General features: G+C 34.1%; 1 protein-coding gene across 7 annotated transcripts in view; it reads left to right on the plus strand.

Moving 5' to 3' along the window:
* The window catches only part of LOC5575117 (peroxidasin), a 519,729-nt gene that overhangs the window by 497,150 nt on the left and 4,221 nt on the right, over positions 1 to 18,358 (plus strand). The window lies entirely within an intron of this gene.

Below are 18,358 nucleotides of genomic sequence, written 5' to 3' on the forward strand. Positions count from 1 at the left end.
TGCAAAGAAATCGCTAAGAACCTTTTCCCAAGTTGGGGTAATGATGAGGAAGACAGTTTTGGTGAGATTCCTTTAGCTTCTTGTGCTATTTCTTTGAGACATCTTTAGTAATTCCAGAAAGTCCTCAACAAACCATTATTGAAAAATTGTATGATATTTAAAACTAACAATTGGAATTTATATGCAATAAGTACGTAGAGGGATTCCCTTGAGAACGATTAAAAGAATTTCTAAAGCATTTCCTGGTGGAATTCCACAAGAAACTTTTTCAGCTATTTGATAGAGACTCTTCGAGAAATTTCCTGGATCAGAATGCCTAAATAAACTTCAGACTACTGACTACTACAGTATGGCCCATAAAAAAATGCGAAAATTGTTTGAACGTAAATATAGCATCCACAAGCGTTATTTTCATTGTTTTTGCGAGTAAATGTAATTTCTGATTACTGTAGTATATTCTGACATAACTTCGCTAAATAGGACAATTTTTGTCAGATTTTTCTTACTGTACTAAATAATGTAATAAAGCAAACAAGTTTGAAGGTTTTGTCTGCTCAAAGTTAAAAATAGCGTCTGATTGTCGTATACTCTGGTGATAAACTTTCCACCTTCGAAAATTACACTTTATTGTTGAAAACTTTAGTTTGTTTCTTATCAGAAGATGGAGGAGTTCTTAGAGAACGAGTTTTTCATGGTCACAATAAAATATTTTGCCAGGGTCATAGTTTTAGAGGGCATTTGCGTCTTATAAATTTGATATGCCTTTATTTTTTGTGAAAGTTCAATAAAAAATAAATATTGAGGTCTATAACAGTTTTTTGAGAATGAATTTTGTTCCTTCGGTTAGAGACAACTTATATCAATACTAGTTCATAGGTTTTGAGCAAAACAGAGCCGCATATATCACTTATAGGAAGCTTCAACCACGGCTCTCCAAAATAAGCCGTTTTTTTCGGAAATATGTTTAAGTCTTCAATGACCTAGATATGAACGAATTTTATCATTTGATATGGGCGAATGCTGGAGACAAGGCCTGTGAAGAATCTCACGCCATCGTTGATGTTTTAGAAGCTTCCACTACAAAGTTATCGAACTCGACGACCGCATCATAAAATGTAAAGGATTGCTTCACATTCCTCTCTAGTAAGGTGAAAGTAACAGAAAAATCATGTCCAAAGCGAAATACGGAGTCTAAATAGATTGAACAATACAAACTATGAATAACATTTATATTTCGTTCACATTTTCTATATAAACATGATATGACGATTTTCGCATTTTTTTTATGGGCTATACTGTAATCACGAAAATGATTTCCCGTGGGAAGGAAGAATTCAGTGAAAACTGGTAAAGGAGTTCTAGGAGAAAATACGGAATTGATTCATGAATGAATCCCCGTGGGAATTCTCAGAAGAATATCTTAAAAGCACATGGTTGAATACCTGAAAAGTTCTTGGAAGATTATTGGATTCGACAAAGAATGAAATCACTGATATGCAGCGATATGAGACAAAACCACAAACAAATAAAATCAATACAGATCTATGAAAAATACGATATTTTTGAAAATTATTAATATAGCGACCGACATTACTTATGTAACACTTGAACATGATAGGTACCTCCCCACTGGAATTATTTAAAAGACAACAAGCTGTAACTTGAAGGGTTCTTTTCTTCAGAGATTTCATGAAGTGTTTTCTTTATGAGTTACTACAGACCAGACATCATGTATACGCACTTCATATGAGACATCTCGTGAGACTCGTCACATGCGCTAACTAGGAGTACTTTTATGCAGTTGTTTTTGCCTAGTACAAGAATTCCACGGAAGCATACGGCTAGAGAAAAAAATATTTAAATTTCAATGAAGTGTAAAATAAAATCTACCGTAAAAATAAATCAAATTCGTGTGTTGTTACAGCATTATGTAAGCTTAAAAAAATTTCAACTAAAAATGCTAGAATATTAAAATTTAGGTTTATTTTAATGCTCCAAATATGTGTATGAAAATAAACTTAAATTTATAACATTTTTTTAGCTATGTATGCTTCTGCGGTGGCCAATACAAGTTTTTTAATTCAAATGCTAAAATCTGAACCGCGATGAACCGCGTCAGTCCTTTCAAACTGCGTACGGGCAGTTTAATTCATGGTTTAAGGGCTATTCTCATTGCGCCGTGCCGGGCCGGGGCCGAGACTTGTCCGGGGCCCGACCGGGTTATGTTTTGAATATCTTTAATGTGTTTTATATGGGAGCATTCACACCAAAGCCACCGTGCCGGGCCCGGGGTCAAACCGAGGTGTTACCGAGCTGTCAAAAAATATCGTCGGCAACGATATTTGGGACTCTCCGGTGGATGCACGGCTGGCAGCATATTATTTGCTATGTGTGTGTAGTTGTGAGTTCTCTGTGCATTACCAATATGAAGAGAGGTGACAGATTTGTTTTCATTTATGTTCACTGAAAAAAATCCACACGCTTGATCCGTGTGTTTAAAATTATGGATCGATTCATGAACGTCTATGTCGATTTGTTGTGATTTTTTTACAAACTTCGTGTGAATTACACATTCAATTCTTGAGTTTTGCTTTATGGACTGATTCATCAACCGACAACATGAATTCCATAGTTTTCCACATAAGTTCCTAAAGCTTTCCATTTCAAATTCGTGTGCGTCAACCTATGGGTACTATGGATCATCACCCAACACGGATTCAGTGTGTTTAACTTATGATTATCTTATGTCATGGTCATCATGTTCAAGTTGGTCAATTTGAAATCGATGGGCTTGCTGTCGATTTCCGTGTTCCAAATTTCTAAATTATTAGTGATCAACCCATAGCGAACTTAATTGCGGATGGACCTCGTGTCGAACGACAGTCATCATCATGTTCCAAAGAGAAGAGGCAAATTCTGAAGCTGAAAGTGTTAGAGGAAAATTTGTGGATTCGTTTTTCTTTCTAAGTGAAGATGTCCGAGTGAATATGAGGAGCTAATTCTAATTTTCTATAAATAAAATGCATTACTTCCAGCATTGGATATAATGTATGGTGTTAGAGAAAAATCGGATTCCACTAACAGATTTTCCTAGCTTTCAGCTTCGAATAAAATGAAATATGCTAATCCCGGCCTTCTCAAAATATGGATTTGCGGCGCCCCGCTTGTTGCTGACTCACTTGTTTGAAAAAAAAAAAAAACATTCAAGTGAGCTTGCGACAGGAGCCTCGAATCCATATTTTGGGGAGCAAGGTTTCTTCTATCAAATTTCTTCTTTCAGTCTCATGACATTCATGTTCTATCACACATGACTATCTAAAGCCACTACATTTCGAATTCAATAAGCAAATCAGTTGGTTTTCATGATTTAATATTTAGACATTCATGTTTGTTTCTCATGACAACCTAATGTTGATACACATGTTATTATACCGTGAAGTCAATGACGAAATCCATATGGCTACCACACTCAAGTCATGTGGTTTTTCTCATTGCGCAAATCTATAAGTAAAACACACGACCTCGGCGTGTAGATTTTTCTCAGTGTTATTTATCAACGTTTGTGAAAAAGGATGAAACGCACCGGAGAAGGGTTTTACATTTTTTTGCGATAACTTTGTTTCTTAACTTAACGACCCTACTGGGATAGAGCCTGCGGCGAGTATAGTATTCCATAAGCACGAGTGCGCAAATTTGATTAAATTCAACCAAGTCGAAGTTTTTTCAGTTCCATTTGAGATCATAAACAACTGTGCAAAATTTGTGTGCAATCAGTTTTAGCTACGTGGTTGAAATTTGGATTTGCAAACATTTTAGATCATTTTTAGGAATCAAGTTCCTTGCGGTATGCGACCATCGGATCATATTAGGATGCTACACATTACTCTAACAATTTCGTAGAGAATTGTCTCCAGAATTATTAGGAAACGACCTAAGATTCTCCAGGTGCTTCCAGAGGGGGATTCCAGAGGGATTCTTCCAGAAGTTACTTAATGGATTCCTCCTGAGTTTCTTCGTGAATTTCATCCAGAAGTTTATCCGGGGATTCTTTAAGGAATTTTCCAGGGATTCGTAAAGGAATTCTTCCATGAATTCTTTCAGAGATTCCTTCAAGAGTTCCTTTAGGAATTCATCCAGGTGTTTCTTCAGGAATTCCTCAAAGAGTTTCTTCAGGAATTTCTCCAGAAGTTCTTTTAGGAATTCTTGCTGAGTACTTACATAAATTCCTCCAGGAGTTCCTTCAGGAAGTGCTACATGAGTTCCTTTGGGAATTCCTTCAGGAGTTCTTTCAGGAATTTTTCAAGAAGTTTCTTCGAGAATTCCTCCAGGAGTATCTTCAAGAACCCCTCAAATAGCTCCTTCAGAAATTTCTCAGGAAATCCTCCGAAGTTTTCTTCAAGAATTCTACCAGGAATTTCTCCATGAATTCCTTGGAGAATTCTTCCAGGATGTCCTTCAGGAATAACTCCAGGAAATCTTTCAGGAAATCTTTTGGAATTAACTCAGGGATTTATCCAGGGGTTTCTCCAGGAATTCCCTTAGAAATGTTTCCAACAGTTCCTTCAGAATTTCTCCAAGAGTTCCTCCAGGTAAACCTTAAGGAATTGCTCCAGTTTCTAAGGGATTCCTCCAGAAATTCTTTAGGATTTCCTCCAAAAGTTATTTCAGGAATTTCTCTAGGAGTTTCTTCAGGAATTCCTCCAGGAGTATCTAAAGGAGTTCCTTCAGGAAAATTCTCCGAGTTTCTTCAAGGATTCCTCTAACAGTTTCTTCAGAAATTACTCCCGGAGATCTTCCAGGATTTCCTCCAAGGTTTACTTCAATAATTCCTCAAGGGGTTCCTTCAAGAATAATACCAAGAGTTCGTTCAAGGACTCCAGGAGTATCTCTAGGAATTTCTCAAGGTGTTCTTTCAGTAATACCTCGAGTGGTTTCTTCAGGAGTTCCTTTAGAAGTTTCTACAGGAATTCTTCCAGGAGTTCCTTCAATGATTCCTCACGAAGTATCTCTAGGAATTCATACAGGAGTTCCGCCAAGAATTCCTGTAAAAGTTTCTCCTGAGATTAGTCCAAGAGTTTCTCCTGGTATTCATCCAAAAATTCCTCCAGGCGTATACTTCCAGGATATGCTTCAGGAAATCCTTCAGGAATTCCTTCCAAGAATTCCTTCTGAAATAGCCTCCAGAAGTTCCTTCAAGACTTTCACCAGGAGTATTGCCAGGTGTTCCTTCAGGAATTCCTCCATAAGGTCTCTCAGGAAATTCTCCAGGGTTTTCTTCCTCCAGAAGATCCTTCAGGAATTCCTTCATGATTTCCTTCAAGAATTGTTTTAAGAGTTCGTTCTGGAATTACTACAGAAAATTTTTCAGGAAATCTTCGAGGATAAACTTCAGGAATACCTCCAGATATTCCATCAGAAGTTCCTTCATGAGGGAATTCCTTCCAGGGCTTAGGTATTCTCCCAAGAGTTCCTTACGGAATTCCTCCAAGAGTTCCTTTAGGAAATCCATGTTTATTAAGAAATCCTCCAAGAATTCTACAGGATATTTTTCAGGAGTTCTTTCAATAATTCTCCCAGGAGTTTCTTCACGGATTCCTTTAGGAGTTTATTCAGGAAATCCCTCCAGGAGTATCTTCAGATATTCCTTTAAGAGTTCATTTAGAAATTTCTCCAGGAGATCTTTCAGGAATTTTATTACGAGTTCCTTCAAAAATTCCTCCAGGAATATCTTCAGGAATTCCTTCAGTAATACCTCCACGAGTTCCTCGAAGGGTTCCTTCAGGAATTGTTACAAAAGATCCTTCAGAAATCTCTCCAGGAGAATTTCCAGGAATTCACTCAAGAGTTCCTCCAGGATTCCCTCCAGGAATTCTTCTAGGAGTTTCTCCTGGGCTTACTCCAGGAGGTCCTCCAGGAATTCCTCCAAATATTCCTTCAGGAGTTTCTTCAGAAATTTCTCCAGGAATTCTTCCAGGGGTTTCTTCAGGAATTCTACCCTCCAGGTGTTCTTTCAGGACTTCCATCAGGAGTTCTTCCTGGAATACCTCCACGATCCATCTAGGAGTTTCTTCAGGAATATTCGCAGGTTTATTTTCATGAATTCTTCCAGGAGTTCCTCCAGAAGTTCCTTCAAGGAGTATCTCCAATAATGCGTCCAGGAATTCTTTCAATGATACTTTCAGGATTTTTCCTGGAGTCTTTCTCTAAGAGGTCTTCCAGGAGTTTCTCCAGGAGTTCGTTCAGGAATTCGTCTAGGAGTTTCTTCAGGAATATTGGCAGGTTTATTTTCAGAAATTCCTCCAGGAGTTCCTCCAGAAGTTCCTTCAGAACTTTTTTCAGAAATTCAGAGTTTCCTCCAGGAGTTCCTTCAGAAATTACTCCAGGAGTTCTTTAAGAAATTCCTTCAGGAGTTCCTCCAGGAGTTTCTCCAACGATTCTTCCAAGAGTTCCTTGAGGGATTCCTAAAGGAGTTCCGCTAGAGATTCCTAAGGGGTTTTTCCTGGTATCCCCTTAAGAATACCATAACGAGTTCCTCCAGAGAATTTTTGTTATGGATTCCTCCAGAAGTTCTTCTGGGAGTTCCTACAAGGATTCCTCCGGAAGTTTATTCAGGATTTTTTCCGGGAATCAGGAGTTCTTTCAGGGATTCCTTTTAACATTCTTCCTGAATTTTCTTCTGAGATTCCTTCAGGAGCTCCTTCAGAAACTTCAGAAGGATTTTTTCAGGGATTCCTCCTAGGATTCTTTTAGAAATAAGTGAAACAATCTCTAAACGAATTACTGAAAAACCCAAGAGGAACTCGTGATGAGATTTTTGGAAGAATTTATGCAGGAATCCTAAAAGGGAATGCGGAAATATTCTGAATGAATCTTTGAAGGAGTTCTTACAAAATTACTGGGGGGAATTACTGAGTTATTGTAAAAATCCCCGGAATAATTTCTGGAGAACTTTCAGGAGGTATCCCTGGAAGAAAATTAAGAAAAATACCAAAAACAAATCTGGAGGGATCACTGGAAAAATCCTAGAAAGAAATATGCAGACTTAGAGGAGGAAATCTGGGAAGGATATCCTGGATAAATCCTTGGAGTAATTCCGGGAGGAACACCTTTAGGAAATCCTAAAATTTCCTGGAGAAAACTCTGGAGGGTTTTCCAGAAGATGTTCTTAAGAAATCCCTTGAGCAAGTCCTAAAAGAATTCCCAGAGTAAGTCCTTAAGAAATCCCTGGAGGAACTCCTTGAGGAACCCCTGAAAACACTCCTGGAAGAAGAGCTGGAGGAACTCCTGGAAAAATCCATGAAGGTACTCCTTTGAAGAATCCCTGAAGAGACTCCTAAAAAAATTCATAAAGGGATTCCTTGTAGGTTTTCCAGAAATTCGCGGAATAATCCCTGGAGAAATATCCGGAGAAATCCAGGGATTTTTCGGATGAATCCCTGAAAGAATTTCTTGATGAAATCCCGAAGGAATCTCTGTATACAAATTTTCGTTGGAATTGTTGACATAGGAATCTTTGAAGGAATTTTCGTAGCAATCGTTGCAAGACTTCTCGTTGAAACTTCTGGAGAAATTCTTGGAGGAAAAATGTAAAGAAAAAAACCTGTAGAAATTCCTCGATGAAAGGAATACTCAGATAATTTGCCATAAGGAATTCTAGAAAAAAATCTGTAGAAATCAGTTGGGGAATATCTATATTGAATCCTACACGCAGAGAAAACAATTTTGATATCAAATATATTCTGAGTCATTACAACAAGATTTCTGTATTATCTGCCGGCTTATAATTGCGTTTCATTATTTTAATAACTACTATCAATTTGATTTAACAATTATTATTTTTGATTTTGACAGCTAGGTCCAATTCGGTTCAACAAAATTTATTTTTGATTTAACAATTTTTTCTTTTGAAACAACAATATTTTTGCATTAAAATAAAAATATTCTTTTTTGAAACAAAGTCTTGTTCTTTTTTGATTCTATAATATATTTATTTGAAATAATAAAACATATTCGTTGATGCCAACCCCCTTCTCTCACCAACCATTTTGTTATTTTTACATGAAGACAAACGGCTGAAGCTTAAAAAATTAATTTATTTATTTTCGTTTTCATTAGTTAACATTTACAACGACAAGCAAATATAAAAATGGCCAAGTACCTGCGCCGCTTTCCTCATCTCAAATTATTCAATGAAACTGTTTTGCACCGCAAGTGACGAGGTGGACTCATCAGCTAAATCTACTTTCGCTGAGTTAGTTCTAGTATTTCTGCTATAATAAAAAAATGAAATGATTTGATTCAAAACTAGAAAATGATGATCATAATTTTGTTTAAAATATTATTTTTTTAATAATCAGAGATCTTTATCAAGTATTTTCTAAGGACTGTTCATTTTATTAAGTGGACACTTTGTTTATGCTATATCTTTTTTATTTATTGATAAAATCGTAATCGGTTTTCTGTGTATCGTTGACTTATTATTCTAAAATGCTATGAAAATATAAAATCTTTGAAAATGCTTTTGGTTTTTCCAAAAACTCTTAAAAAAGCTGTCCGTCAAAGTTTAACATTATTTTTCGCAAAACAAAAATCCTTATTTTTATGAACAAATTGTATGTTTGTATCCTTTACTATTCTACTAAAGATAAAGCTTTAAAAATATCAATTATATTCCACCATTCTATGACATTAGGTAACTTTAGGGATTTACCCATTTATGGCCATATTTGCTGATACACCATCCTTTCACTCCCAGCAAAAGAGAAAAGTAAAAAGCGTGTTCAAAACTAGTTTGGATTACTACAGAAACTATATTAGTATAAACGAATGCTAAATCGTGAGATTAAACTACAGTCTTAAGTATAAATTTTACTGTTTATGGTAGTTTTACTAAAAAGTCTCATACTTTAAAAATCATGTACGCATATTTATCGATCTACAGCAAGTTGTAAACAGTTTTCTCCGAATTTTTCAATTGGTAATCTCAGAATAACATATTATGAAAATAATATGTGGAAAATAAAATCGATTTTATTACAGCAGTGTTGCCAATTTTGATGATTGTCAATGTACTTTGATAGGTCTTCTAAGAATAAAACAATTGTGTTTCTGTTGTGCTTTGAATGTGACGTGGGGACTTACTAAGTAACTCTATGAAGGCGTAAGTTATTTTTCATATTAATACTATATTAGGACTTCCGTCAGGACGTACTTTTACACAAAAAATTCTACTCATATCAATTCCCATCAAATTAAAAAAAAATTCTTTAAAAATATACGGGAAAATTGATTTTATTATATCTGTAAAATTGTTGCTCCAAAAATAACTTGATTTTTTCCATCAGGCTTCTGATTGATGATGCTTTCGAAGAACAAGCCATTTTTGAAAATAGAAAATATAAATTATCGAATTTTCCAGCCTATTTCTTACAATTATTGATTTTGATAACCTCAAAAAATCGACCGATCTAATCGTTGTTCCATATTCGTGTGAAATTTAATAATTTTGGAGAATTGTTATTATCACAACATTGTACAATACTAGTCAAACGATGTGCAAAAAAACGATTGAAATTTCATTGATTAATAAGAAAGATACAGCATGCACAAGGTGTCCACTTTATAAGATGAACAGTCCTTAAGTACATCTCCACAATTATTCTAAGATTGCACATGATATTGATTCCATCAAGAATTCTGTTTTAATTCTGTTCCGGATTACTCGAATTACCATTAGAAATCCAAATTATTTTATAAGGAGTTTCAGGTAAAAAATCACTGGAGTGATTGCTCAAATAATTTTTACAAGAAATCTTAGAAAACCGTTTAATAAATTTATTTGATATCTACTGAACGCATTTCTGTGAAAGCTTCCATTTGTTCTTGAAGGAGTCATAAAAACATTCAAAGAATTCTTTGGAACAATTCTGGTAAATCTGCTAGGAGAATCCCTGAAGCAATCTCAGCAGCAAAATTTGAGCAAATTCCTTATTTGTTTTGATTTAACTCCAGGGGGCAATTAAGATACACTCCCGTGTAAAAGTTTGGGTTTACTCCCTAAAATCATACAAAAGTGTTTGTCCATGTTTCTGTAATTACACGCCTGATTCAAAATCTCTATGACTCATTCGAAAGCTCATGCAAATGGCATCTTTGGGAATGCTATATTATTATTACTCTGGATATTGTCCTGTCAGAAAGAAAGAAATCGCTTCATCACTGTCACTTAAGGATGCTTTCAGGGATTCCTTATGGAGTTCTTTCAGAAATTACTTCAAAAGTCTCTTAAGGAATTCCTCCAGGAGTTCAATCAAGAAGTCCTCCAGGAGTTCATTCAGGAATTCCTCCAAGAAATCCTACAGAAATTTCTCCAGGAGTTCCTTTAAGAGTTCAGTCAGGAATTTTTCATGAAGTTTCCGCATGAATTCCTCCAGAAGTCTTGCAGGAGTCTCTTCAGGAATAATTCCAAGGGTTCCTTCAGGAAGTCCTCCAGGAATTCCTTCAGCAGTTTCTGCAAGAATACCTTCAAGAGTTTATTCAAGAATTGCCCCAAGAATTCCTTCGGCAATTCCCCCTGGAGTTCCTTCAGGAATCCCTGCGGGAACTCTTGGTATTCTGGAAGATTGAATGAGAAATCTCTCCTCCTTAATGAGAAATTCCCTTCTTGGACTCGTCCTGGAGTTCCTCGATGTATTCCTCTAAATATTCCTCCAGGAATTCCTCCAAGAGCTCCTTCATGGATTCCTCCAGAAGTTCCGCCAGGAGTTTTTCCAGGATTTCCTGGAGTTCTGAAAGAATACCTGGAAGCAATAAACTTCTGGTAGAATCCCTGAAGAGAGAATTCTCGGAGGAATCCCCAGAGAAATTTTCAGATGTATCTCTGCAGAAATACCTCAGAAGAATCTCCGTTTTTTTTTAATTTTGAAAATTTTAAAAAATATCCCTGTTGAATTTCCTCGATGAATTTCTAGAGGGATGCTCAGAGATTTCCCATACGGATTTCTGTAGGAATTACTTATGCATATATTATTGATTACCTTTATTAATTCCTGAAAGATTAATTCAAGAATTTTAATAATAATTTTTAACAAAACTTAAAATTAAACAAAAGTCAGTGTTCCACATTTTTTGTCAAAATATTTCTTCCAAAATAATCTGAGATTTTGACAAGAAATTCCTCTGAGTTTCAGGGGATTCCACACGAACTTGGTCAAATATTCCGCCAAGTATTCTATTTGATTTGTGTCTTGTACCACCACAAGAAATAACTTCGCAAATTAATTTCACCTGATATTTTTCAATACATAACCTTTAAATTCTTACAAAGATTCTTCCATAACTGCATTATTTTTTTAGAATTGATCCATCTAAAAATTACACCATACAAACATTCATAAATTATTTTAAATATCCCTCCACAAATTAATCCACTACAGGCTCTAAATCAAACATGACTACAAACTCATAATCTCTTGGCTTGTATCCAAAATTACTGCAAGGATTTAAAAAAAATCAGGAATGATTTTAAAGTTTTTCTCTAAATTTATCCAACAATTTTCTACGGTTCCTTGTAAAACTCAGGCATCAAATATGCATATGGCATCTTCAGGAATGCTGTATGAAATATCATCATGAACCACTATTGTATGATGATAATAATCATACTATAATGCAAAACTCATTCCATAGGGTCAGTGTTCCCTTAGTGGACAGTCCCCTATATTCGCACTATTGGCCTTTTACGGCCGTTTTGCTATAAATCTTTTCAAAATATTTTTTGACATGAAGGTCAGGAGCTATTTATCTAAGTACCATTGATACATAGCTTGATTTTGTTTAAAATATGATCGAAATAATTAGTTTTGCTTAAAATTTGAGTTCCCTTGCGCCTATAGTAAACCTATTGTTCCTATAGTAGCACTACTGAGAGAAACTATTTTTTATTATTCGAAATAATTGATAATTTAAGAACTTTTTTACATCAAACGAAAGCTTTTGATCCTCACTTTGTAGGAAAAATAAAAAGTTTTATAAAAATATAGTTTTGATTAGTATTTTGCCAACGCCGTAGTGCTAGTGCTACTATAGGAACAGAAATTAGAAATAGTGCTACTATAGGCACATGTATTCCTATAGTGGCACAAGCGATAATAAATACATACATATGAGTTTCCGTGGTTTTCATATTTTTTCCACAAAACCAAGATAAAACGCTTTCAGATGATGTAAAAATAATGACGCTAGCGTTATTTTTCGATTTTATACGAATATTTGTTCTTAGCTATGCGGCTATTGGTACATCGACCCTACATACGACGGATGAAATTTATCCAGATATTTCTCTTCGCGATTTCCATAAGAATTGTTCCAAAATTCCTTCAGGAGTTCATTCAAAATATTAGAAAGATTCCAATAAGTACTCCAGGAATACTACCAAATTTCTTCGAGTAAAAAAGTTTTTTTAAGATATGCCTCCCAATATTCCTACCAGCATTGAATATAATTTTCTAAAGATAATTACTTCAGAAATTACTAAAAATATTTTATTAGTAGTTTCTGAGAGTTTTTTTTCAATAATTACTCAATATTTTGAAGAATTATTAGAGGAATCTTAAGAACAATATATTGTATTTTTGTTTTAATATAAACATGGATTGAAGAAGAATTTACCGAAGTAATCATTTATTTGCTTCAGCAGTACTTATTTATTAATTTTGAGAAGTATGATTTTATATGATCTTTTGATGGACCTCTAGAGAAATTCATGACTGTGTCATTTGTGGTATTGTAGAGTATCATAGAGGGCTAACTAGAGGGACATCAAATTGATCGAGAAACACCTACGAACTTAAATCGCTACCAACTTGTGATTTTGTTTTCGTACGAAATTTGTTATTAATTTTTAGGTCAACCTCCACAACCACACTGTGGTCGAATAATTACGTATTTTATGCCAAATTGCAGTACATTGCCAAAAATCTAACAAGAATATCAGAGAAAAGTCTTATACAAATCCTGCAGTAATCCTAATCTCTGAATTTCTACAGTAACATTCATTTTAAAACTGAATCATCAATCTCAATCTGCAAAAACAGAACCATTTGACAGTTTCATCGTAGTGTGCGTGCAATCTCGCATCAAGAAAACCCGGTAAGCAGGGTTGCAGTGTGAACTGAGCGAAAAAGCCCCGTCGCGAAATGCAAACTTCCCGGACCCGGCCCCGGCCCGGCACGGCGCAATGAGAATAGCCCTTTAATCCTTTTTCCTTGCTTCTGAAACCTTTGCCTCTGAGTCTCAAATGCACTGTCACATTGAGGTTTTCTCATGAGACGACGCATGAGCCAGTGCAGATATGATCATTTGAACCAGTTCATTGCTCTTGATATGAAGCGCGTATACATGATGTCTGTATTAAATTTCTCGATTATCTCCTGAGAGAAAATTAATCACCCCTGAGCAATTCCACCGAACATGACGAATTTTTTTTTAAATTTAATTTTTGTATATTTTGAATCGCCTGAAAATTTGCATACAGATTCTTTATGACCAAAAAATGCCATTTTGCACCTTCAGACCGCCATTTTGAATCTCGCCTTATTTTTGAAAAGGGCGTATCGGAAAATGCATAGAAAATCTTAAAAAAAACTATAACTCGAAAACGGTTTGTCCGATCGATTTGAGATCTTCTACAAAGTTGTAGTTATTGCTTAGGACTATATGGAGAAAAATATGCACGGTAGAAAAAAGTTACAGATTTTTTTTTATTTCAAAAACAAAATTTTAAAATCGATTTTCTCCAGAAACGCAGTTTTGATTTTTTTTTTTATTTTTGGATATGTTTTAGGGGACAACTTATGTGATTTATTGCACAATGTTTCAAAATGAAAGAATTATGGACAAAAAAGTTATGATTTTTTTAAAAAACACAGATTTTGAAAAAAATCGAAATAGTGGAAAACAATAATTTTTTATGTGATTATTTGAAACTACAGAAAAATTGCAATCGAAAAGTACTTAAGTAAATTTATTCTAGGTTGCATCAATTTCGAAATATACTCATATGTATATAAAATTTTCAAATAAAAAATGTAAAATAGGTTCTTTTCAAACATATTTCGTGTTTCTCCATTCCAGAAATATTTTATTTTAATTGAGTGAATCGTAGCTGAATTGTTTATTGTTTGATCAAAACCTATATACTAAAGTATTTAAAAAAGTATGCACGGTAAAAAAAATATAAACGAATGAAAATTCAAATGAAAATTTGAAGTTTATGTTCTTAAAAACCGCAAAATGTTTTTGATTTTTGGATATGTTTTGCAGCATATTTTTTGTAATTTCTTGTACAACGGCAAATTTTTCGATAAAAAATAAATTATTTAAAAAAATAAATAAAACGAATTCATGTAAAACGATATTTTTGGTGCGTTTTTTTTGAGTACAGAAAAATAACTATATATTTTTAAATATGAAAAATTTCTATCGAAAAATACTCAAGTAAAATTTAGCTGAGATACATCACTTCCGAGATATACACGGTAAATCTAAACGTGGCATTAAAAATGTGATTCTATCACAACGGTGTACCTTTGGTCCCCAGGGCTAAGCCCGGCTAATGGGTAAAGCCCTCTCATCGCGGCAAGATCGTACAACCATGGAGAAGGAGTTTGTTTTTTTTGTTTTTGCTTTTTTTTTTGTTTTTATATATTATATAATTTTATTTCTTAACTATATCAACTACTTTCATGTTATCGTCACAGCTCGAAAATTGTCTAACTTCAATTTGTGTTTCAGAGATAGGGATAAACGAGTGATATTTCTGAGTGCCTTGAACTGTTTTTGCACTTGAAAATAGTTGTTTAAGTATTTGTGCAATGATATCATATTCCTCAGTAGTTGAATAACAAAAGAAGATTTGTGTAAGCTGCTCTTACATCAATGTTGCGGTTTTTAAGAACTATTAGCTTCAAATTTTCATTTGAAAATATCGTTTATATTTTTCACCGTGCACTCTTTTTTCAATACTTAAGCATAAATGTTTTGATCAAACGATAAACAATTTAGCTACGATTCGCTCAATCAAAATATTTTTTTTTTCTGGAATAAAGAAACACGAAATATGCTTGAAAAGGGCCTATTTTTTTTATTCGAAAATTTTATATACATATGAATATATCTCGAAATTGATGCAACCTAGAAAAAAATTACTTAAGTACTTTTCGATTGCAATTTTTCTGTACTTTCAAATAATCACATAATAATATATTGTTTTCCTCTATTTCGATTTTTTTTTCAAAATTTGTAATTTTTAAAAAAAATCATAACTTTTTTGTCCATAATTCTTCCATTTTGAAACATTGTGCAATAAATCACATAAGTTGTCCCCTAAAACATATCCAAAAATAAAAAAAAATCAAAACTGCGTTTCTGGAGAAAATTGATTTTAAAATTTTGATTTTGAAATAAAAAATAATCTGTAACTTTTTTACCGTGCATATTTTTCTCCATATAGTCCTAAGCAATACCTACAACTTTGTAGAAGATCTCAAATCGATCGGACAAACTGTTTTCGAGTTACAGTTTTTTAAAGATTTGCCATGCATTTTCCGATAAGCCCTTCTCAAAAATAAGGCGAGGTTAAAAATGGCGGTCTGAAAGCGCATAATGGCATTTTTGATCATATAGAATCTGTATGCAAATTATCAGGCGATTCAAAATATACAAAAATAATCGGGTTTGCGAAACGGCGTGGAACCGCTCGCCTTCCTCCAATTTTTAGGATTTTCCAAGAATTACAAAAGCAAGGATTCTTTCAGCAAACCAATGATTTCTTCAGAAGCTACAGCAGATGTTCATCGAAGGATAGTTAAAGTAATTTCAAAGATTCCCTTGAGATTTATAGCAACTAATTATTCAGAAAATTTTCTAGGGAATTTTGATTAAATTCTTTCAAATGTTCTCTGACGACATTTACAGAAACTACTCCACAAAATCCTCCAAAAAATATTTAAGGACATTTCCAGAAATATGTAGATTGCTCCAAATATTTTTCCACAAAATGTTTAAGAAAGTATTTAGTTTTCCAGGATTATATTCGATTATTGTTCCGTAGATTTTCTTAAGACTTTCGCTTAGCATTTCTCTGGGATGCCGAGAAGATGACTGTTCAGTTGAGGATGGTTTACCAACTGGTGAGCTTGTTTCATGCTTGTGATAATACACATCTCTCATTTATCGGAATTTATCCGAAATTGTATTTAGTTTTTCATCAAAAAATTCATCAATACTCAATGAATTACGCTAGAATCCCCCCAAAGATCCTCTCAGATTTTTCCTAGAAATTCTATTGAGATTTTCGTTAAGAACATTTGCTAGAATTTACTCAGTAATTTTTGTAGAGATACGCTGAATTTCATTCAGAAATAGTTGATGAGCTCCTGCTAAAGAATCGCCATCTTATTTCTTCTAGAAGTGTTGATGGATTCCCCGGAAACAGAGATCAGAAATTTATCAAACGGAACACTGGATAATGTCATGCATGAATTTCTGGAAGAATTACAGAAAATCTTCGGGCGAAACCCTTGGAGAAATTTGTATAAGAATAATCGGAGAAATTACTGGAACACTTGGAAAATTTACTTGAGGAATTATTCGAAATATGTTTGAAGCGATTTGATGAAGTAATTCCTAGATAAAATGCAGAAGAATATCCTAGAGAAATCTCAGGAGAAAATTCCCTGGAGAATTTTCATGAGAAAAATCTGTAATTCACTGGAAGTTATTACCGTAAATTCGGGTGAAATTGATCAGTAGGGTGAAATTGATCACTGTGTCACTCGATTTTATTTCTTCCTAATGGAGCATAAATATCAATGTAACCTGCAGTTAATGAACGTTGTTTGTCGTAAGTATGTCCAAATTGTGTGTTGTTAAGTTTTTTGCGTATTAAAATGTTCATTTCCATGAAAATAATGTTAAACTTCAAAATCATGTACGGTGCAGTATTGACAAACATCAATAAACTTCTGGTTCTAGACAAGGATTTAGACATGGTATAATCCTGAATATTTGTAAGGATACTTAAAAAATATCCCCAAACTAGATTTCATTTCCAAAACTCGTACCAATTCGCTGATTTGGTTGGAATAAATGAATTTCTGTTAGATATTAGGAAACTCCTTAGGAAATTGCATACATTTAGGCGTTTTCTGCGTTATTCTTGAAATTTAAATATTCATTATTTCTATAAATATTGTATTGTTAAGAATTTGGCAAGCATATTCGGATTCACGAAGCTCAAATTTATTATGTAGAGTTGTTTTGAAAACTAACAATAATCGTATTGATAAGTGATCAATTTCACCCCGAAATGAGATCTCCCGATTTTTTATTTTAGAGATAAATTTTTGCAGTAAACTTACATTTGTTAGGAAATTTCGGTGCTTGAGTTAATGAGGCTCACCTTCATACTTGTTTTCCTGCATTCAGTTGTTTGACATTGTCAACATTATAGAAATCAGACAACAAAAACCGTGAAAAGTGATCAATTTCACCCGAAATTACGGTACTGAAGAAATCGGTGGAGGAGGTTGCTGGAATAATCCGTAGACAAATGTTTGAAGGGATCCCTCCGCAAATTGCACGGAAAGTAACTGAAAAGTTCGATATAAGAACTCCTGGAGGATTTTTTGCCGATTTCATGGAAAAATTCTAAATGATTTTTTTTTTTTGAATTTCACGAAAATCCTTTGTAGCCCTCAGGTTTTCAGGAGAAATCTTCGAAAAATCATTTGGGGTTACAACTGCGTTGAATTCTTCCAGAGATTTCTGGAGAGATCCCTGTAGAAATTCCTGAATGTATTCCAAACGGAATCTATGAAGGAATTATTGAAAGAACTCCTGTAACTTTTTTTAAGGAATCTGTAAAGAAATTCCTGAAGACCCTAAAAAGCAGTTGCGTAGGAATATTAGACGGACTCTCTGAGGGCTCAAGACATTCCGTCAGATATTGATTAGTGTGAAGTTTTCTTCCTCGTATATTTGCAAAAATGCCATTTTGGTTACTCTAGGGATATAACAAGAAATTTTCATGGATTTGTTTTTTTTTTAGAATTTCTTCAAGATTTCACGCAGAATTTTTTTTTATATTCTAAAAAGAATCTCAAAATACTGTAGCGCTGTCGTGGACGTAAAAAAATAACTTGAAGCAATTCTGGAAGAATTGCTGGAAAAATATTCGACGGAATTATTTGAAGAATCTCTAGAAAAGTTCTTAAAGAAGCCATTTGTATAGTTTCCATATGAAAACTTGTAAAAACCCTTGAAAGATTCTTGGATATATTATTGGATTAGTCTGTTA

Source organism: Aedes aegypti, chromosome 2 (assembly GCF_002204515.2).
Source record: "Aedes aegypti strain LVP_AGWG chromosome 2, AaegL5.0 Primary Assembly, whole genome shotgun sequence".
Lineage (NCBI taxonomy): Eukaryota > Metazoa > Arthropoda > Insecta > Diptera > Culicidae > Aedes > Aedes aegypti.